Raw genomic sequence first — 24,085 nt, 5'->3', positions numbered from 1 at the left:
AGATATTGATCCATACTTCATGTCATTAACAGGGGGCACAGATAGATAACTTTGAACATAACATTCTATTTTATGTACAGGAGGTTCTGCACAGGGGTGTATTCAAAGATATATGCTGTAATTTGAAATTTTTACTGGTTGATGTAGCTGGTAGCATATGTCGTCTGTGTATGAAAGTTTGCTGCAAGAATGGGCAGCAGCACCAGTGAAGTTGTGTGGCTTGACTTTCATGGGATTTCCTGTATCAAACCATTCGATCCAGCACACATTTTCAACTTTGTTCTAATGGTTAATAGGAAAATTTCTTGGAGGCATGAGAAACACCAACATCCGACTTCCAAATGAACTCAGGAAACTATTGAACAGCTGAATCAGTGGACTGTACTGATGCTGGTGCATCTCCTATCGCAGATTCTGGGAGGTATCTTCTTTACCTTGACCTGACCACCCACCGCCCAACATTCCAGGTTCTAGCATCCCTGTCTACCCTCCTCTGACTCTACTGACTCTCTGCGCTCCTCCATCCTGATTCTGGCAGCTCTCCTCCTGGATCAAATTCTGACCCCACTGCACTTGCAACTAAGGGACAGGTGGGATGGTGGCTGTGGGTAATGGGTACAGTCCAAGTTACTGGCTGAAGACAGGTGTCTGGTGGCTGCCTCTTTTGGGTCACAGGCTGCTAGTTATAGATCGGTGACATCTGGTGGTTGTTTCCTCTGGCTTCTGCTGCTCACTCACTAAGTTCAGATGGCTCATTGTTAGTTGTGGATACATCGTTTCTGGTGAATGGATGGATGGTGATCCTTTAGCGACTGCAAGTGGGATTCCTGTGGCTAACTGCTGGTCATGACTAGTTATGATTTGGCTGGCTGCATGGCTTCCAGCAGCTGTCTTCTGTATGTGGATGGTGGCCTGCTGTTAATTCCTGGTGGTTTCTGCTTGTAGTAGCTGGATTGTAGCTAACTGGTTCATGGAATTCGCCACTCACTGGATAAAAATCGCTCCGTCATCAGGGAGCATGTTTTAAATGTTTAAATTGTCTGTTATGTTTTTGAACCTAATGAAACAGTATATCCATCATAAAGCATTTCTGTATGTAGGTGTACACAATATTAGTCTACCCCAGAAAGCTGGAGGTGCCTGAAATAAATTGTCAAAAATTAAAAATTTCTGGCGTATCCCCAAACATCCCTAGAGAAGAAATCTTCTCTTTGATCTACAATACAGTAATGCACACTTTTTAAAAAATTACCATAATACTACTGGTTATGCATTCAACAAGGACATGTATTTTGTCAGAATTATAATTACTGAATTAAGCTTTAACATATGATGGTGAATGTGCGGAGTTTCATAATAAAAATTCAAAGTAGTGCATTGGAGAACTATGATAACTGGCCCAATCCTTTCATTACATTACCAAGTGGTTTATGAAACATTGACATATGTAAAAATTGTTCAGTTTTTCTTCTGATGAAATATTGTTTTCTTATAATTTACAAATGCAACATTTATATAAAGCTGTGACCTCCAGTTTGCCTCATAATAACAATTGTGTTCCATTTAGCACTTCTGTCTGCTTTTGAGGAGATAGCATAGTGTCTATAAAATTGTTCATGCAAACCATCTTTCTGTTGGATTTTACTATTGGAAGACAGAATAGGTGTTAGGGAGTCTGACAACTGGCGACAATGTGGTGGGGCGGGGGGCTGGGGTGGGGGTGGTGTTGGGGTGTGGTGAGGAAGGTCCTGAGAAAGTGAATGATGGGGAGGGAAGCCTGATGCAGTGGTAACTCATAATATTTTATGATATCCAGAGGAACACCTCTGATCCTCCCGGTTCCACAGAAATAAATTCCAAACTGATCAAGCCAAATCCCCATTGGGCAATTTCTAGAGGGGTGAACTCCTTTGTTATTAGGCTGTTAAAATAGGTTTGAACTCTTGTCTGAATAATGTTTTAATCATGAGGCTTCTGCCTGAGATAGGTGGATACCTCAACTGCCCCCTTCAGTATAATAACAGAGCCCAAATAGAATTGTTCTGTCCTGTTTCCGCCAGGTGAAGGGAGTTAAAATCCTGTTAAAATCTCTTTCATAGATAATTAAGTGCTATGAGTTTGTTTTATTCAATTTGAAACTACTGCAGTTTCCTCAGGAACAAAGCGTTTTTAAACTGTTTAACCTCTTTGGGCTGAATTTTACCATCCCTCGGGAGATGAGCTAGGAGGCAGGAGAGTTTGCAATGTGGTGGCAGAAGGTTACTGACGTTTTCCTGCTGCAATAGGATATTCCCAGAAGCAGGAATGTTATCAGTGCAGCCGCCCACAGAGCGGAGGTGGGCAGCCAATTAATTCAATTGAGTGGCCAATTAACAGCCACTTTTTGCGCCCACCAGCATTTAACCAGTATCGGTCTAGGCCCACACCTGGGGAGATTTTCAGGTAAACCCTGGTAGTTTCAGGGTGTGGGCTGGGGGCTCCCTTTCTGGCCACTCCAAGCCCCACAGAGGAGTGTCTTGGCAGCAAAGGCCACCTCCACCACTCTGATATCGCTGCTGGAGCGTTCACCCCTTTGATCACTGGGACCTGCTTACCCCAGCAGATTAGATAAAACCTGCTGTTCAAGGGTGCCCCAACATGCAAGCTTCTCTCTGCAGCTTCAGCAGTGGCCATCTCTATCAGCCGAGCTGCCAGCCCTCTGATTCCTGGCAGCTCTGAAAGATGGGCAACCAGCCGTAATTGGATGACAATCCTTGTGTGGCCTCTGAATTTACTGTTGTGGGGAAAATTGCCCCTGGGGTCCTGCCGTCCACTTGCGCCAGCTTGGGACCCACTTTCAGTCTGGGTGGTGGGGCTCCCTGGAATTGTGTTAAATTCAGGCTTTTATTTCAGTTTCTTAATGTGTCTGCTTTCAGTGTTCTTCTCTCAATTCTTTACATCATCTCCTTGAGTTGTTTCTACTGCCAAAGTGAAGTTCAATGAGCATTTGGAGCCCTTTATCACCTCACCAACTAATCATTTTCCTGTTAATGTTGCATGCTGGAGTATGATTCCATGGGAATGCACTCTGGTACATTGCCCAAGTAATTATTGTTCACATGTACATTTAACCAGCATCAGCGGGCAATTAAGCATGATGGTCAACACAGCCAAGTTCAATTCTGTTCCCATTTGACAGTGATATGCATTTACTTTCCATGAAGTGCCACTGGATAACAATAAGTGGCAAAAACCCTGGCTAAATTTACCACTTAATCGAGGAATAGAGACCAATTGTAACATTGCTACTGATGTGTCAGCTAATTCTGTAAACACCACATTTAATGTTTTAGACTTTCGTAATAGTCATGCTCCAGATGTCCATTTATCCTCGGAGCTTTTGGGGATGTTTCTGTTTTCATTCTTTCACAGGATGTTGGCATTGCTGGGCAAGGCCAGCATTTGTTGCCCATTGAACTGAGTGGCTGGCTGGGCCATTTCAGAGGGCAGTTAAGAGTCAACCACATTGTGTGGGTCAGGAGTCACATGTAGGCCAGACCAGGTAAGGATAGCAGATAGCCTTCCTTAACAACAATCGATGATGGTAACAGTGACCATGAAACTAAGACTAGTTTTCGATTCCAGAATTTTATTCCTTGAATTCAAATTCATTAACTTTGACCCCATGTCCCCAGAGCATTAGTTTAGGCCTCTGGATTGTTAGTCCTGTGAAATTACCACTATGCCACCATCTTCCCCAAATATTAACATGTTGAGGAGCAATTTAGACATCTTCCATCAAGCACCTTGTCTACCTGACAATACATTGTAGATTTAATTTGATACAAATCGTATACAGGAGGCGATAGATATGGACAACTTCATCAGGTGCCCTTTTTTTTTTGCAACGTTGGCAGTCATGGCTCTCCAACTTTCACGGTCTTTGATAATGGTGAACATCACAGTTTTGTTCTCTAATCCTGGGCTTGTGCTGCTTCTTAAACTGTCGGTGCATTTCTTCCTTTGTTTCCCTCTTGCTCTGCTGTTCTCCAATTTACCAGTAACTACCAGATGTTCTAGTTTCTCTCTTCTAAGTACATGCCCAAGGAATGGTAGTTGTCTTTTTTGCAATTGTCTATAAAGACTCTTCTTGTGTGCTTGCTTTCCTCAAAGCTTCCTCATTAGTTGTGTGCTTTGTCCAACTAATCCTCATCTTGGAAGACGCATCTTTGTTGCCATTAAATTATCTTCCATTGTCTTGCTTATAATCCAAGTTTCGCACCCACATAGTAATGCTGACCAGATGTAGCATTTTATTAATCTTATTCTGCTTTCCATAGAGAAGCTCTTATTTCTAAAGAGGTTGTTACGACCAGGTGAGGAGGGGCTTCCATCTTTTCCCCCCTCCTCGTTTGACCGCGACAGATCTTTTGATTAAAAAGGATATACTTGCCAATTCAGTGAGCACTTAACTGTTTACATGTGGTGATCTTAAAAGAACCAATTGGACAGGTTTTCTTAAGTTTAACAAAGAAAAAGGCTAGCTTTATTATACTTAAACCAATCTAAAATAAAATACACTCTGACTTGCGCGCATGCGCACACATGCAGACACACATGCAGACACACACAATTATAGATTACAGAGTGGTGAAGGATAGGTTGGTCAAATTAGAGTTCATAGAAAGTAAAAGGATTTTACAGTGTGTAGTTTGCTAACTTGGCTGGCTTCAGGCTGAATTCAGCGGTCTGGGTGCTTCTGATTGAAAGCTGTAGACGGCTCAAATTGGTTGTTTTTCTGGAGATAGTGGTGCTGGGTTAAATTCTTTGAAGAAGTCTCTGTCTGCGACAGGGGTGTCCCTGGATGGTCATAGTCAGCAAAATGGGTTTGAAGTTGCCAGGTGGGCTGGAGAGAGAGGGAGGCAGGAGGGACCCCACTCAGGTCTTCTCTCTCAACGTCTCAGCTGTCCTCAATTACATGTGAGCATATGAACATAGGAATTAGGAGCAGGAGTAGGCCATTTGGCCCCTCAAGCCTGCTCCGCTATTCAATAAGATCATGGCTGATCTGATTGTGGTCTCACCTCCACATTCCACCTACCCTTGGTAGCCTTTGACTCCCTTGTTAGTCAAGAATCTCTCTACATCTGCCTTAAAATATTCCTTGACCCTGTCTCCACTGCTCTCTGGGGAAGAGAGTTCCAGAGATTCACGACCCTCTGAAAGGAAAAAAAAATCATCTTATCCCCATCTTAAATGGGAGATCCCTCATTTTTAAACCGTGTCCCCTTCCTAGCCTCTCCCATAAGGGGAAACATCCTTTCAGCATCCATCCTGTCAAGCTCTCTCAGGACCTTACATGTTTCTATAAGATCACCTCTCAATCTCCTAAACTCCAATGGATACAGGCCCAGCCTGTCCAACCTTTTCTTGTAAGGTGACCCCCTGCCCTCGTCCCAGGTATCAGTAAACCTTCACTGAACTGCTTCTAATGCATTTATATCCTTTCTTAAATAAGGAGACCAAAATTGTAAGCAGTACTCTAAATGTGATCTCACCAAAGCCCTATACAACTGTAGCAAAACATCCCTACTTTCTAATTCCATTCTCCTTGTAATAAACAACAACATTCCATTTGCCTTCTTAATCACTTGTTGTACTTGCATACTAACTTTCCCTGACTCCTGTACCAGGACTGCCAGATCCCTCTGTATCTCATTGTTCTGCAGTCTCTTTCCATTTAAATAATATGCTGTTTTTCTGCTCTTCCTGACAAACTGGGCAGGTTCACATTTTCCCACATTATACTCCATCTGCCAAATTTTTGACAATATACTCGCTCAACCTATCCATATCACATTGCAGGCTCCCTATGTCCTCTTCACAACTTACTTTCCAACCTATCTTTGTGTCATCATCTAATTTAACAGCCATACATTTGGTCCCTTCATCCAAGTCATTGATTTAATTGTAAATAGTTGAGGCCCTAGCGCTGATCCCTGTGGCACTCCACTCATCACATCTTGCCAACCTGAAAAAACATATTTATTCCTACTCTCTGCTTCCTTTTAGTTAACAAATCCTCCATCCATGCTATTATGTTACCCTGTGCATCATGAACTCTTATTTTGCATAGTAACCTTTGATGTGGCGCCTTGTCAATAGTACATTCATTTCCCTCATCTAAGTCATTAATATATATTGTAAATAAATTGTGGCTCCAGCGCTGATCCCTGTGGCACTCCATAGGTTGCCATCCTGAAAGCATCCCAACTCTGTCGTCTATTAGTTAGCCATTCCTCTATCCATGCTAATATACTACCCCAACACCATGGGCTCTTATCCTATTAAGTAGCCTTATGTGTGGTACCTTATTGAATGCCTTTTGGAAATCCAAATATATAACATCTACTGGTTCCCCTTTATCTATCCTGCTTGTTACCTCCTCAGAGAATTCCAATAAATTTGTCAGGCATGATTTCCCCTTCGTGAAGCCATGCTGACTCTGCTTGATTAGATTATGCATTTCTAAATGCTATTCTATTACATCCCTTATAATAGACTCCAACATTTTCTAAATGACAGATGTTAAGCCGACTGGCCTATAGTTATCTGTTTTTTGTCTCCTTCCCTTTTGAATAAGGATGTTACATTGGCAGCTTTCCAATCCTCTGGGACGTTTCCAGAAACTAAGGACTCTTGGAAGATTATTACCAGTAGATCCACTATCTCGGCAGCTATTTCCTTTAATATCCTAGGATGCAACCCATCAGGTCCAGGTGACTTATCGGCCTTTAGCCCCATTAGTTTCCCTAGTACTTTTCTCTAGTGATAGTTATTGTATTTATTTCCTCCCATCCGAAAAGCGGAGATCCGAGTGCTTACAAGACCTGCCCTCCTGCCTGGCATCTCCAGCCACACTCGACTCCATAACTTGAATGTTGAAGATGCAGAGGAGACATTCTTCCATGGCAGCATTTCAAGGGCTGCCTGGGCTGTTTTTAAACTGGTCCAGTGGCAACCGGGTGGCCGACAGGCACCCACCCCTGCTCGGCCTTTCCTGACCAGTGTCAAGCCACGTTTCATGCTGGGCGGGCCTTAATTAGCCCACTAATGTGCAATCCGGGCCGATCGCAGGCAGCGGACTGTTTCCTGGCCACTTCCAGGCCCGCCCACCGCGCCCGACGACCTCAAAATCCTGCCCTCTGTCTTTAAAAGTTTAATTCAGATTTCCAGCCAGTGGATCAAAATCATTATATGACCTTAGACATGTTTTCATATGAGATCTGACATTTTCTGTGACAACTAACTAATGATAAATGGTCTGTTAGACTACCTCAGATTAAGTAAAACAGAAAATAGTTTTAATCTCCTTGTTTAAGCAAGGAAATATTTGTTTTGGTGGAAGTTTAGAGAAGGTTTACAGGATTGATTCCAGGGATGAAGAAGTTGTCTTATGAGGAAAGGTTGAGAAGGTTGGCCTGATACTCTTGGGGCAGAATTTTCTACCTACCGGGCGGGCGGGCCCGACCCAATCTCCGGCGGGCGGAGAGCCAATGCCTGTCGGAGAAGCGGGCCCCGCCACCATTTTAAGTGGGCGGGCCAATTAAGGCTCGCCCAGCGGGAAGCGCTATGCTCTTCCAGTATGGGCTGGGGGGGGGGATTCCCCAAAAACATGAGTGCGCTCTTTCACGCATGCACACGAAAGAGCGCACATCTCCCTGAGGCTAAGTGCTGCCTCAGGGAGATCACTGACAGTTCTATAAACATGAACAAAAGAGAGGGAAAAAAACCCTTAACATGTCCCACAAGATGGGACATGTTAATAAATTTCATTAAACTTTATTCAGCTTTTTAAATCCCTACATGAAACCTCATCCTGCCAGTGGATGAGGTTTCATGTTTTTTCTATTCCCCACTGGGGCTCCTGGCCTGCCCGCCAACCTTAAGGTTGGACGGGCAGGTCCTTTAATTGTTTTAATGATGCTGTCAATGGCCTCAATTGGCCATTGACAGGTCAGCGGGCCCGCAGCTGATTTTGCTGCGGGCCCATCTTCCTGAAGATTTAAATGGGGCAGGATGACATCAGGGGTTCCCCCCGACGTCATCCTGTGTCATTTTGCACGTCGGCAATTGGGCCCCGCCCCCAGCTCGCCGACGGCACAATTCAGCCGATGGAGTTTAGAAGAAGAGGTGATCTCATTGAAACTGACTCTGATGGGGGTTGGCAGAATAGATGCTGAGAGGATATTTCACCTCATGGGAGAATCTAGAAGTAGGGGGCATAGTTTCAAAATAAGGGATCTGCCATTCAGGATGGAGGTAAAGAGGAATTTCTTCTCTCAGAGGATCGTTAATCTTTAGAATTTCTCCCAGACAACGTTGGAGGCTGGGTCATTGAATATATTCAAGGCTGAGTTAGACAGGCTTTTGATCTACAAGGGAGCCGAGGGTTATGGGCGGCAGCCAGGAAAGTGGAGTTAAGGCTGCAATCAGATCAGCCATGATCTTACTGAAAGGCAAAGGGGCCAAGTGGCCTGCTCCTGCTCCTAATTCTTATGCTTTTAAAAGGGAACTTTATTTCTAACTCTATCAACTGAACCGGTTATATTTTATACCCTCTTTGGTATGAGTTTACATTCAGACCAGGTTCCAATTAATCTAAATAAGATCAATCTAAATGGACTGCCATCCTCTAAATAAACAGGATTGCCGTACCACTGAAGCGCTCATTTAAAAGCTTCAAAGTCTTCTGCTGTAGTAGTTACGGTGAGACTAATTATCCTATCATATGCTTCAGTAAAGTGGACTCATTTATCAGACACTCTACTACAGGTTAGAATATAGGTAAAATTAGAAACAAAGCTTCAAACGCTCAGTTGGTATGTACTGCTACTGATTTCATCTGCAAGTATAGAAGCTGACAGGCTAGAGATTTGATGTTGTCACTAACTGTTGGCAGGATATTAATTTTCAGGGTGTAATTTGACCTTTTGTCTGCTGGGGTTTATTGGATTTTTTGTAATCATAAAAAACACTGACAACTGTGCATTATAGTTTGATCTTTTCCTTTGTTAAAAATGCCATATTTTAGTTTAACACTGCTGGCTTCAGATGATATGACAATTAAATAATGTGTCCAACCAAAGGACAAAATGCTGAATTTCCATTTTAGAACACTGGTGTTATGTTTAGGTCGAGATTCAAGAATTTGCTCCACTATTGATTCCTTATGTATGTTTTTTAAAAATCACACTATCAGGAGTCAAGGTTACTAAGCATTGCTAACTGATAGCTTCTTGAAATGGAGAAAGCAGCCAGTTCAGCTTCCATTACAAGAAACAGTCAAACCTGAAAAGTTTCATTTTTCACACCAATATCTTTGTTACTCATGAATGAACCCCAATTTTATCAGCTTGGTTACACTGACTACGCACAGTGGCACTTAAGCGATCAGAGAAAACCAAAAACCTAAATATCCATCAGGTCTCCTACACTTAAGTTAAATATGAACTATATTTCATATGAAATTATCAACCAGTTTGGGGCACTTGGTATGTGGCAAATTAGGCTTGAGGTGGGGAGGGAGGTTATACTCATACCTATTAGTAGATACAATAGTTGCAAAATATGGAGGCACCTATCTAAGATGGATCTTTGGAGAACCACCACAGCTACGACACAGTATAATTCAGCCACTGTTGGAAATATTTGCATTAAATTTGCCACTAACACCATCGGGTAGAGTTTCATTTTGACAGTCTGTGGTAGTAATTTAGTGGAGCAAGTCACTAGGTTTATAAAACCCACCCGATTTTCATTCCATTGAAGTGAGCAGAATGAACATTTGGAAGGCAGATTCTATAGAGGGTGGGCTATCTGATCTACCAGTTCAGCATCCAGGTGATGAAGATGCGAAGTTAACCCCTTTACATCAAAGGCTTTTCATCCAAAGAAAGTACCATGGGCAGACATTTCCGAGGGCAATCACCGTCAGATTGTCACTCCACTTTCTATTTTTTCACCTTGCACCAGGACTCTGCATTTCTGGCCCGGATTTCCAAACTGGGCCTCTTCAGAAATGTGGAGCGTATCTGTTCTAGGTGTCCTTCCTCATAGTGCAGGATTGTCAGCAGAAGCAAAACTACATCCCCTTTTTATGACACCAGCTGCCATATTTTGGTAAGTCTTTATTCAGTAACACAATGAAAAGCTTTGGGATATTTAAATAGCCTTTCACTGTGTTAGTAAATGCGTATGAGTGAGATAAATGGGTAGGTGACAGGGTGTGTAGGGTGACAGGGTAGAAGAGTAGGTAGGGTGGTGAGGCTGGGTCAGGTCGGGTTGGGAGAGAATTGGAGGGACCGGGGGGGGTTAGTCAGAGGGTTGGGAGTGAATCGTTAGTTCAGGGTGGGTGTGGGGGAGTCAGAGGGTCAGGAGGGGAATTGGAAGGTTGAGGCAGTAGGAGGGTAGTCAGGTTGGGCCAAGGGGTCAGAGGGTAGTCTGGGGGTTGGGGGGTCGTGTGAGTGATTTGTATATAGAGACCCAGGAATTAGAACTGTTTTTTCCTGTCGAACACTTCCTGTGTAACTATCCAGGTAAGTAAGTCAGAACCCACGGAAGTCTCTGACTCTAACTCAGAATAGGAGACTTTATCAGAGGGTGCTGGACCCACTGAAATTCTCCATCGGAAGTCCAAATTTCCCAGGCAATTCACACACAGTCAGCGCATGGGACTTCCGAGGCGTCCCGTAGTGCACTTTGGGGGATACTCCAGGTCATGACCATTTGGAGATCGGAAGTTCTGGGTCTATAATGCATAGGTGACAAAAGGAGTCTCATTCCAGCAGCTAAACTGAAACTTAAGCATTTTAAATTTTTTATATAAAGTCAAGAAATTAATCCGTATGTAGATAGATATTGAACATTTTATCATAACAGACACAGTTCTCTTATTGTCTATGAGTGATATCACACTGATCTTTGTCGACTAAACCATAGAGAATTTGCATTCAAATTATCACTATCAGTGGGATAATTCCAGAGGAGATCTTTCCATTCACTTCTAAGGAAATGAATTGGAAGATTTAAATTTTTCATTTGAGCTTCACAAACTCTGTTCACTATAAAGAGATCCTACTACATTGATTTCATAACAATTTATCATGTACCAATATAGTTTCTTTTGTTGCAGTTATATATTTTTGAAAGGATGGTTATCTTTTCTCTCTATTAATAGTTCAGCACAAAAAGGGATACAGGAGAAAATGCTGCCACAACTACAACTTGAACAGTTCTCTGCTTATCACTCAGAAATCACATCAAAACATTTATGGTGGAGCCAAATTGTTTTGACATTAATGCCTCGGTATTCAGTGATAGAGGTCTACACCTCAGAAAAAGGCCCTTCGGCCCATCGAGTCTGTGCCAGTCAAGCAAGTACCTAACTATTCTAATCCCATTTTCCAACATTAGGCCTATAGTCTTGTGTGCCATGGCATTGGAAGTGCACATCCAAATACTTGTTATAAATGTTATGAGGGTTTCTGCCTCTACCACCCTTCTGGGCAGTGAGTTTCAGATCCCCACCACCCGCGGGTGAAAAAATTCTTCCTCACGTTCCCTCTAAACCTCCTGCCCCTTACCTTAAATCTATGTCCCCTGGTTATTGATCCCTTCACCAAGGGGAAAAGTTCCTTCCTGTCTACCCTATCTATGCCCCTCATAAGTTTATACGCCTCAATCATGTCCCCCCCTCAATCTCCTCTGCTCCAGGGAAAATAACCCCAGTCTATTCAATCTCTCCTCAACTAAAACTTTTCAGCCCAGGCAACATCCTGATAAACCTCCTCTGCACTCTCTCTAGTGCAATCACATCCTTCCTAAAATGCGGATTCCAGAACTGCACACTGTGGCCTAACCAGCGTTTTATACAGTTCCAGTATAACCTCCCTGCTCTTATATTCTGTGCCTTGGCTAATAAAGGCAAGTATCCCATATGCCTTCTTAACCACCTTATCTATCTGTCCCGCTACCTTAAGGGACCGGTGGACATGCACTCTGATCCTCGGTACTTCCCTGGGTCCTACCATTCATCGTGTATTCCCGTGCCTTGTTTGTCCTTCCCAAGTGCATCACCTCACACTTATCCGAATTAAATTCCATTTGCCGCTGATCAGCCCATCTGACCAGCCTGTCTATACCCTCCTGTAATCTAAGGCTATCCTCCTCACCATTTACCACCCCACCAATTTTCGTGTCATCCGCGAACTTACTGATCAACCCTCCTACATTCAAGTCTAAATAGTTTATATATACTGCAAACACCGACAATAGCCCGTTCCTTTTATCAATTACTATTGGCAATTTGATTGGAAAACCCAGGTTATGAACAACATTAGCTGAGACAAACTTCTTGAAGTTGTCAGTAAGTCAGAAGAAATCATTAGACTACTTCATTTATATGAAGCAGATGTTTTGTTAAGTTTTAATCAATATGATTTGTTGACGCATTCCTCATACCTTGAATTTTCTGACAAGTAATGAATATGCACGACTGCAAAATTATTGGTCAGTGTTTGTCTGGACTAAATGTATCAATTAGCTTGTTGACAAGCTTTCAGCATTTATTATGCTGTATAACATATTTTCTTTGTTAATTTTGTTGCAATGGAACATGTAAGTTAACAGGAATGCAAAACAGATAGAAGGTGTGATTGGGCTATTTATCCATTTGAGCTGTTGATGAGGAGTACACTTGTCAACGACATGGAAGTACATTTGACAAAAGCAGTAGGAACAAGTCCTGATTATTGGGAGCTTTAGCCATGGAGGGCTATAGATGGGACCTCATTACTGGAGGTTTGTTATATGAAGATTTCATTATACTAATAATTAAGAATGTATCACATAGTTGTTGTAATATTTAATATTAATTCAGAGGGGAAATATTAATCCATGTGTCCAACTCTCTGAATATATTTTTTCTCCAGGTAAATTGATTATTTATTTAAATAAATAAGCAATAACATTTGGTTGTTTCTTCAGCCATTCAGCTACTCAACTAATTTTGATGTGTTATTCTTTCATGTTTCCGTCACCATTTGAAAAATGCAAATGGCTTTAGATCTATAAACTTCAAGATATGAGAAAGGGCAAGCAGCAAACTTGGTCGAGACAGACTCAAGAAAAAAGATTGAGAAGCAAAGAATGATACCAGAACTGAGAGGTTATCTCTATCAGGAAAGATTGAAATGCTGGGGCTCATTTCTCTTTTTTTAAAAAAAGAGAAGACTGGGGTCTTCAATACTATGAGAGGGTTTGATAGGGTAGAGATAAAGAAGATGTTTCTATTTGCAGGGGAGACCAGAATTAGGGACCATAAATATAAGATAGTCACTAATAAATGCAAAAGGAAATTTATGAGAAATGTCATTACCAGAGAGTGGTTAGAATGTGAAACTTGCTACCACAGGGAGGAATGAAGGAGGATAGCATAGGTGCATTCAAGGGGTAATGTGAGGGAGAAAGGAATAGAAGGACATGTTGATGGGTTTAGGTAAGATGGGTGGGAGGAACCTTGTGTGGAGCATCAACACCATCATGGGGCGAATGGCCTGTTTCTGTGCTTTAAATAATGTTTTGAATATTTTGTGAAGAAACAAAACAAATGGAAACAAAATAAAACCAAAAAAATGTAAAAAAACAAACTGCGTAATCAAAAAGAAAGAACATTTGAAAAAAGCAAAAGGAACTGAAGCGGAGCAAAAAAACATCAGAGCAAATCTGACTGCTCTTCTGGGAGCTGCGCAGGAAGCAGGTCTTCACAAAATCAGGGAGTAAAAAGGCAGGGTCGAGCTAGGTGGGGAGATTTTTGTGGGGTTGGGAGGAGCATTTATGCTTCTTCTGGCCTCACAACAATCGTCGCCTAAGCAAACTTTAAACTTTTCCTCAAGCAAGCTGCTGTGGTTCCTGTAAGGGCCACTTGCTTGGAGACCCCAAAGTCAATTCCACTGGGTGGAGCATGAAGAGCGCCTGCTCTACTTGGTGGAAGATCCAAATGGCATCTGAGTCCCAAGTAGCAGGGATTAAAATATTGACTGAGGCTTCTGCCTGTTTGGGTGAAAAGAGGAGGCCACCTGTTTTGACATCCGCATGAAAATCACATGACGTGGGCCTTAAACAGGAGGGTGGAAGGTGCTGAAAAGTGGTGCAGCAGTGAACTGAAAACAGCTATTACATCCAAGAAATTTGATGCATGCTCTTGGATCACCACTCGCTCATTCGCGCTTCCTCCCCCACCCAACCCCGAACCGTGGACTATTTTGCCCCCTCTTGGGGATATGTTAAAGAAAGAACAACATGATGTGGACACTTGCGGAAACATTGATTGTTCATGCTCCAGTAGCAACAGTAGGAATTGAAACAAAAAAAGTGCTGTAAGAACTGATTACATTTCTGAGGAAAACCCAATGTTGTGTCACAATAGACCTTTAAACTGCAGTAAAGACACTGTTAGCATTGTTAAAAGTATTCACCGCTGCCAAATGCACATATGCCAGTAATTTCCTTGGGGATGCTCCCACTTTGGCAGAAACCCTGGATAGATATGCAAACGGGATTTCTGCTGAGGTTACAATGGCTGAATAGGAGAAGCCCAAGGAAACTCTTGGGAGGGTTGTTACATCTGAACCAACCATGGAGTAGCTGTAAAAAGAATTTTTCATGGAAGCAGAGCTTCACTTTGCTTCACCATGTAAGAATCTCTATGTTATCCCCATATGACATTTAAATTGGCCAATATATTGCGCATTTACAGTAAAACTCTTATCTGCTTTCTGAAAGGAATTATATTGTGTGGTTGTGTGTGTTGTATATGGAGAGGGGAGAATGGATTAAATCATCAGAGGAATATTCCTTGGCCTATGTTTTTGTGAGTACTGTTTAGTCCAGGAAGCTTCCCGGGTAGAAAGTTGTTTTATATAAGTTATTGTACATAAATTACATCAGAATTGGCTGTTAGCTTTAAAATGCTGGACAGTTGTGAAGCTTGTAGATGAATGCTGGTCACGAAGGACTGATCTCAGGCTCTTGCTCTGTGCTACACAAGGCACATTTCAAAAGAAAACACAAAACTCACCAAAGTCAGAAGGCTGAAATTCACATTTTTCAGTCTGAACAAGAAACTGAGAAGAATTTCTTTGACTGTAAGTTTCAAATGTTCTTTGGGACAGTATAAGTGCAGCTGGTTTGTCCTCTTCTGGAATTCCCTTGCTTCAATCATGATGAGATGTAGTTCTGTGAGGAGAACTGCACCTGTATTGAGATCTTCCAATAAAGAATTAAAATAAGCAACATTAGACACCATGGATAGAGTTTTACTGACCCCGGATGGCAGTCTGGAAGACAGGTGTTGAAGCAGGTAAAATAGCAGGGATCCATGCCTGGACAGCTCCCCTATGCCCTCCCGCTGCCTGGGAATTTTCCCAGCAGCAGGCTGTGAGGCAGATTGGTTGCTTGCTCCAAGGAGATGGGTATCCAATTTGCATGTGCAAAGCCCCTATTAAGGGCTATTTTGCACAGCAGGCAGCATTTTGTTGACAATTTGTTGATGCCACCCCCTCTCCCAATCATGTGAGGAAGCTGCTGGCTTAATGAAGGTGGGCTCCCTGTAGCAGCCTGGGAGGGTTATTGGAGCCAGAGGCTCCATGGCCCAAAGAGGGGGCCCTGACAGAGAAGGCAGCCCCTGCAGTTCCAACAATCCCCCAGAGGGGTTTCCCCTCTGACCCTTGGCACTCTGAACTTTTTATTTTTGTTTCACTTACCTGGGGACACCTTCATTTTGTTTTTCTGCCTGCCTCAATCGCGACCCTATTCTGGTGGCTGCTGAGGTTTCAGAGCTGCCGTCCCTCTGATTGGGCCAGCACCATCCTTGGATGGACGATGGGCCTAAAGGCATCCAATTAAGAGGCTGACTGTGGTAAAACTGCCAAACTGGTCCTGCTACCAGCGAGTGTGAGCCTGAGACCCACCTTTGCCCCGTCGTCCGAAACCCTCAGGGTGTGATAAAATTCAGCCCTAATATTTAGCTTTCTGAAAAGGCTATCTGTTTAGATCGAGCATTGTGTTCTAAATTATCAGCTATATAAATCTTCTGAATCAATTGACTATAGATTTTGGCTTAAACAGTATGGTCCGGGACGAATGATCCGAAGATGTGTGATCATGGACTCCTAATGCATCAAATCACCTATGGAGTTTAGAACAGCTGAAAAATGAACTAGAGTCTCGTGGAAACTGACTGATAACTCTAAGAAAAATCCAAATGACAATGTTCTGCAAGGGTGTTATATATAATTTTATATTTAGTGCCATCAAGGCTGTTGGGAATTTAAATTTAGTTAATTAATAAATCTGGATTTAAATAAAACCTAATGCCAGTAATGGTAACTGTGAAACAATTGAATTGTCACAAGACTCACTAATATCCCTTGGGGAAGGAAATCTGCCATCCTTACGCAGTTTAGTCTTTCTGTGACTCCAGACCCACAGCAATGTGCTTGACAAGTACTCGCTAAATTGAAATGGTCAAGCAAAATACTTTTTTTATGTCTTGGGTAAATGAGTTTGTTGGCCAACCAAACTTTAATTGCATGCCTTCCTATGTTCTCTTCAGTTGCAATCAATAATGGGGAGAGACTGATGTAAGAACCAGTGATGGTTTATTGAGACATAGGGCAAAGCAGCAGATCATATGTGCTCACTCAGAAACCTCCAGAACTAGACTTCCAGTTCGCACTTGCCTGCACTGTACAGTGATTCGTCAGTGCTGTCACATGATAAATATACTTGCATTCTCTTAAAGGAACAGGGTACCTCACTTTACCACACTACTCCATTGTTTATGGATAGACAGTAAAGGCTGACTTTGCCAGTGATGCCTACATTCAGTGAATAAATAATTTTAAAAATCATTTCCAATCACAGGATACACATCTATACTTCCAGATGTAGCATTTTGTTGTAAAAATTAATGGAGAGAGTTGGAGGAGAGCCCTAGTTGCAATGTCCTTGGTGGTTCATGCTTTTACCCATGATTTCCCAAGCTGTTGGTGGTATTTCTTGTTGCTACATTTAGCATTCTGCAGAAATGAGGGCCATGAGAATGGACTATGGCTTGGGATATAATAACTACTGTTTTAGTCATTTTTGCAACACGTTACTTTCCGTTTTTCTGAACCATTTCACAGTTTTCCCCGTCAAGCTTTGCAATGCTTTAGTTACAGCTGAGAATATATCTCTATCACTTATTGCCGATTAAGAAAGAGGCCACAATCTAGAACTAAGGCTGTATGTGTCTTTTTAAAGACTGAAGGAATTATCAAAGTGCTTAGTTGTGTTTTGCGTTAGGAGGGACTTTTATATACATTATATATTTTTGTTAATAAAATGGCCAGGTGACTGCAGTCATGTAACAAATGCAGGGTGGGATAATCTCACTTTGCCATCTTGATTCTAACAGCATAGCTGGATCTGGAAATCCCATGGACAAAGAAAACCATTAAAAATGTTCTCGCTACCAAAGTAGGAAAAGAAAGGTATTAACTCTGAATGACCAGGTATGATCAGGATATGAAACCGATAAGCTTCAATAATGGGCTAATTACACCATAGCGTTCTCCCTTAACTGAGCAATATTTTTACGTTGCAGAGATGGAGAATCTGTAATATTGCTTCCTTTTTGGGTAACTGATATAAGCACAAAATTAATTTATCACTAAGTGTGCAGTGCCATCTTTGAGAGGTATTCTGGTACCACTTCAACTTCACAATGGTTGTAATAAGTGATGGGAAGTGAACATCTTAAACAAATGCTTGGAGCTCTGTTTTCTGTGACTACATAGTGGGGCGGCATAGCTTAGTATTGTCTAACTGTACCATTATTAAAAACAGATACTGTCATTGAACTAATACCTACAATATTACTGTTTAAATGTGGCATAAGGGTTTCAACTCCTGACTATGAATGGGTCCAAATTACTGTTTTTTAGTAATTTTTTTATGTGTCACTGCATGGCTCTGCATTGCATATAGACAAAAAGGGCCATTTTACAATACTCAGTCAAGCTTATATTGGAGTCAATTAGTAGAACAAGACTTTACTGAGAATTAATAAGTGTAGATTTCTGTTTTATATTTATTTTAAACTGTTGCAATTTTCTTAAAATTGAATATAGATTTGACAATGATTAAAATATTAATGGAAATGTGTGTGGTTGAAAGCTGCTAGGGAGCAAATAAAGTGAATTTCCAGAGTGAACACACTTCAATACAACAGTTTGGAGTGAAGAATGACTATCCTGGGGATTAATTTGTATTTTCACAAAAACAGGCTTATCTGAAAAAGCCAACAATCACATTATTAAACATTTCATTGAATATGTTAATAATTCCCCATCAAAAGAACATTTGTATGCTGTAAGTGATTTAAGAACAATAAGAATGATTCTGTGACTAAAAGCAAGATTTATTAAATTGAATTTTTAAAAATTAGTATTAGCAGTTTTGATCATGGGTTAGGGGGTTAGAGTTTCCGCTCTGGACTATGAATGGGTGATAATGTTATAGCATACATTACTCTGATATTTTAAACTCTGTGCATAATGTATTTTTAGGCAGATATTTAACTGGGGATGCAAACAGAATAATAGAGGTCATGAAAATAAAATTAATGGGCTCCTGATCTTGATGCCGGGATGAATTTGGAGTCAGGAACCTGGGGAAGCTGGCGGATAGACCCTGGAAGCGATTTGGAGGAGGCGATCAATTAAGTGGCCACATCTGAGACCCTCATCCCTGTTAAGGACTGTGAGTGGGTTCCCAAGGCTGGAGCATCAGTAACCTCACTGAAAGAGGTGGGAGCTGCTGATGTAGATAGGAGAAAGAGGGGGTGCTTTAAGATGGGTCCTCTGAAGAGCTTTTATAAGTTTATAAACACAAAGAGACCGCAGCTGCCAGGCTGTCATTGTGAAGGGGTAACCTCCATTGGGTGGCCAGTGGCCACAGTTGTGGCACTATGGCTATGGTGGAAGCAGGAGGGTATTTCCTAGCAGGATAAAGTGTTGGCTCACCAGGTCTGCTGCCTGGAGGCCAATTCCATCCCTTGGATGTGTTTTGGCCTCAGTAGGGGCCTGCATTTGGAAAATTCAAGTTGGCAATGGTCTTAATAGGCCCCTTTGGTGGACTAATTGGCTACTGCCGTTTAAAGACCGGTAACCATCACCTTATCCAGCTTGTTCCAAAATGGCCCGGAGGTGGGAACATGTCAGTCAGTCAGTAATGGGAAATTATCAGCCCAACTGCCTTCAGTCCCACCTGCAAAGACAAATGAAAATTCAATCCAATGAGTTTGAAGCAAGATTGGAACATAAGAACATAAGAAATAAGAAATTGAAGCAGGAATAGGCCATTCAGCCCCTCGAGCCTGCACTGCCAGTCAGTAAAATCATGACTGACCTGATGTGGCTTTTACTCAACTTTTTTGCCTGACCCCATAACCCTTGACTCTCTTGTCAATCAATTATCTGTCGAAATCAGCCTTAAATATATTCAACGACCTGTGGCCTCCATTGCTCACTTGGGGAGAGGATTTCAAACACTAATGACCTTATGAGAGAAGAAATTCTTCCTCATCTCCATCCTAAATGGGAGACCCTTTATTTTTAAACTGTGCCCCCTGTTCTAGATTCCCCCACGAAAGGAAACATCCTCTCAGCATCTACTCTGTCAAGTTTGCTTAGGATCTTATATGTTTCAGTAAGATCACCTCTCGTTCTTCTAAACTGCATTGAGTACAGGTCCAACCTGCTCAACCTTTCCCCATAAGACAACCCCTTCATCCCAGGGATCAGCATAGGGAATCTTCTCTGAACTGACTCCACTGCAACTATGCCCTTCCTTAAGTAAGGAGACCAGAACTGTACACTATGTGTGATCTCACCAATGCCCTGTTGCTGTAGCAAGACATCCCTACTTTTATATGCCATCCCCCTTTCAATAAAGGCCAACATTTCATTTGCTTTCCTAATTACATGCTGAACCTGGATGCTGATTTTTTTTGTGCGATTCATGTACAAGGACACCCAGAACCTTTGGTGTGCCACATTCTGCATTTTCTCTCCATTTAAACAGTATTCCACTTTTCTATTCTTTCTGCCAAAGTGGACAATGTCACATTATACTCCATCTGCCAATTTTTTGCCTACTCGCTTAACCTATCTATATTCCTTTGCAGATTCTTTGTATTCTCCTCACCACTAGCTTTTCCACCTATCTTCATGTTGATCTTTTATTTTCCATTTACAAACATATTGCAATGCGATGGATCAGAACAAACATATGGGCCTAGAAATTGGATTGTGCTGAATCAGGGTGTGATGCTGGTACTATGTATGTTGCCTATATAGAAAGCTGGTGGCAAGACCACAGTAAATTGGTCCACTGGCATAACTTGTTTAGTACTGGCTGCATGCCCCAGAACTTAAAAATTGTCGAAAACACAATTGCCTTGTCCTGTTCCACATTAAAAAATGTTCCGTCAACACTCCTGCGTTCATAAAATCTGCAATCTGAAGTTATTTGATGACCTAGTTCCTCACTAGCTCTGCAAACTCCTGCTCCAAACTCACATCTCCTTCAGTACTAAAACAAAAATACCTGTAAAAACTCAGCAGTTTTTTCAACAGTTCTGTTGAAGGGTCATTCGGACTCAAAACGTTAACTGTGCTCCTCTCCGCAGATGCTGCCAGACCTGCAGAGTTTTTCCAGGTATTTTTGTTTTTGTTTTGGATTTCCAGCATCCGCAGTTTTTTGTTTTTATCTCCTTCAGTACTCTTTGGCCTCCTGACCCCAGCCTTCAGTGCAGCCTTTCCCACTTTACTGTAACGGTTTCTTCCCTAGAACTCCTCCCATTAACCCCTTTGCCTGCTTATCTTTACGTTTTTGTTTTTTTTAATCTATATTTTTAGTTTAGTCTTTATCCACCTCTCTTTGCCCCTTCCTATTGCTCCTTGACTGTGCTTTTGCTGTAAATCACCTTGGGACATTTGCACATTAAAGATACAATAATAAATGCAAGTTGTGTTTGTTGCTGTTGATGCTGCTGCTATTAGAAAGAGCCTACCCATAACCCACTTCTGCAGAATTAGTGAATATGTAGAATAGGCTGCCAACTAAAGCAGTTAATTTTTTAAAAATAGATAGCTGAATATCTGGAACATGACTGAGAGCTACAAAGATGAATACAGACAACATTGATAAGCGTGATGGTTGATGAACTTCTGGGAGCGTACAAGTATATATTTTTTATTCATTCACGGGATATGGGCTTTGCTGGCTGGGCCAGCAGTTATTGCCCATCCCTAGTTGCCCTTGAGAAGGTGGTGGTGAGCTGCATTCATGAACCGCTGCAGTCCATGTGGTGTAGGTACATCCACAGTGCTGTTAGGAAGGGAGCTCCAGGATTTTGACCCAGCGACATTGAAGGAACGGTGATGTATTTCCAAGTCAGGATGGTGAGTGACTTGGAGGGGAACCTCCAGGTGGTGGTGTTCCCATCTGTCTGCTGCCCTTGTCCTTCTAGGTGGTAGTGGTTGTGGGTTTGGAAGGTGCTGTTGAAGGAGCCTTGGTGAATTCCTGCAGTGCATCTTGTAGATAGTACATACTGCTGCTACTGTGCGTCAGTGGTAGAGGGAGTGAATGTTTGCAGATGTGGTGCCAATCAAGCGGGCTACTTTGTCCTGGATTGTCAAGCAAGTATTGAAGTGAAATTGGCGAGAGTTTTCTGTTTCTGTGATTACCGACCTGTACTTTTCTATCAGCTGAAAGGAAGGTTTGGAAAATCACAGGCACATGAATTTACAAGTACAAGGCAGCTGCAATGGTCCTAGATACAGTATTTATTGTAGCATATACGTTTCGGTATCTATTATGGAGTTTTTCTTGATCTACTGTTGGGTAGCTGAGCAGTGTCCATGACTGAGCAGATCATGTTTCAATCCTGTGGAAGAAATGAGATTAAAGTTCCAAGTGGTGTTTTTACATTCTATATAAACACTGTTGAGAAAACAGGTAATGCATATATAGGCCAAAAAAACAAGGGAATACACAATAAATGGTAGGATACTTTGAAGTGCAGAGAAACAGACGAATTTTGGAGTGCATGTTCACAGATCCTTGAAGTTGGCAGGACAGATAAATGAGATTAAGAAAGCAAATTGTATGCTTCCCTTTAATTGATGAAACACAGGGTGTAAGAGCAGGCAAGTTAAGCTAGAACTGTATAAAACACAAGTTATACAACCTCACAGAATCCTGCACACAGTTCTGGTCACCACATTACAGCAAGGATGTGATCACACTAGAGAGGAAACAGAGGATACTTATAAGGATGTTGCCAGGTATGGAGAATTTTACTGAGGAAAGATTGGATAGGCTTGGCTTGTTTTCTTTGGAACAGAGAAGGCTGAGGGGAGGATTAATTGAGGTGTATAAAATTAAGTGTAGCCTGGATAGAGTGGGTAGGAAGGACCTATTTCCCTTAGGAAAAGAGGTCAATAGCCAAGGGACATAGATTTAAAATAATTAGTAGAAGGATTAGAGTGGAGTTGAGTAATTTTTTCACACAAAGGGTGGCTGGGGTTCTGGAACTCATTGCTTGAAAGGGTGGGAGGGGCAGGAATCCTCATGGCATTTTAAAAATGCTGGATATTCAACTACAACCTACAAGGCTGTAGACCAAGAGCTGGAAAGTGGGATTAGGTTGGATAACTTTTTTCAGCCAGCACAAACACGTGGACCAAGTGGCTTCCTTCTGTGCTGTAAATTTTCTGTTTCTAAAACATACCTTTGGATACAGCTCTTGCACATGAACTAATGTGCCCAAGCATAACACTTGATCCACTAATGCAGTGTATTGTTCATTGGCGATGAAAAGGGATGCTCATTGCCTTCTCCTGTCTCTCCTGGTAGGCAAAATGTACTATCATATCAAATGGATATATAGAGACTAAAAATATTAGAGGAACTTATGTAACAGTCCCTTTTTATGCTTCGAAACTGCAAGGCAGCACAAGAGGTTCATGAATATTGTTTAGATACGTGGATAGTACACTACTGACAATGTATAGCACCAATGGGATAAGATCACCTCTCTCTTTACTACTGATGGTATGGTTGACAGTAAGTGGTGTATAGGAGAGAAATGTAGGTCCATCAGACCAACATGAAATATACAGTTAACCATAGACCCTTGGCCTAGGCCAAATGATGATGCCAGAGCAAAGGCATAATTTACAATATAAGTCAAGGCATAGACACACATCTGTGTGAGCAGTTATTGCAAACTACTTTTTCTTCTTTGCTCTAATTGTCATTTGTGTCAAAATCACCTGTCTGTGGTAACAAATGTAAAGTTAGAATGATTAACTTTATCATAAGATAACAAAAGCTGGAGAAGAGGTATCATAGGCTTGATTTTTAAATGCCCATGGGGGCAAAGTTGGATGTGGAGGTGCTTTTAAAATAACCTCCCCAAATGATGTGTCAGTTTTCTGACACATCCGGAAAGCATTGTTACTTCCAAAGCAAGGACAGGGAGGGGTGGTGGAGAAAACCGGCAACCCACACACCTCCATTTAACACCCTTTTAAGCTCCTTGAAAATGTTATTAGTGGGCTGGGGAGGTCCGGAAGGAGATTTTCAAAGTGGGAGACCAGGAAAAGTGAACAGTCTGATGCATGTATCTGCTGAGCTGTTGGGAGCTTTGCAGGAATCCTTATAATGTGGCTGATGAATAAATGAAATGGGAAAATAGGGTGATTCAAAGAGTGGATCAAGTACCCTCCAATTGATTGCTTGGCCACTTGGCACTACAGACCTCTGATCTCCTGTCTGCTCCATTCTGCAAGGCAGTGGTAAGCCCTGTCATAGCTGCCGTCTGCTTTTGAGCATTGCAGTCTGGAGCTGGTTTCAGTCTCCATTCTATGCCCAGCACCACTAATTGGGTGCTGACTTCGTTTCAAACCCAATTAGGCAATCTGCATTTCAA

General features: G+C 41.9%; 1 protein-coding gene across 3 annotated transcripts in view; it reads left to right on the top strand.

Annotated features, from left to right (window-relative positions):
* tafa5a (TAFA chemokine like family member 5a) overlaps window positions 1-24,085 on the top strand; it is a 492,732-nt gene that overhangs the window by 169,249 nt on the left and 299,398 nt on the right. The gene's annotated exons all lie outside the window — the stretch shown is intronic.

This window comes from Cetorhinus maximus, chromosome 12 (genome assembly GCF_964194155.1).
Source record: "Cetorhinus maximus chromosome 12, sCetMax3.hap1.1, whole genome shotgun sequence".
NCBI classification, from domain to species: domain Eukaryota; kingdom Metazoa; phylum Chordata; class Chondrichthyes; order Lamniformes; family Cetorhinidae; genus Cetorhinus; species Cetorhinus maximus.
Note: the sequence above shows the minus strand (reverse complement) of the source record. Positions and strands in the feature narration are given on the sequence as shown.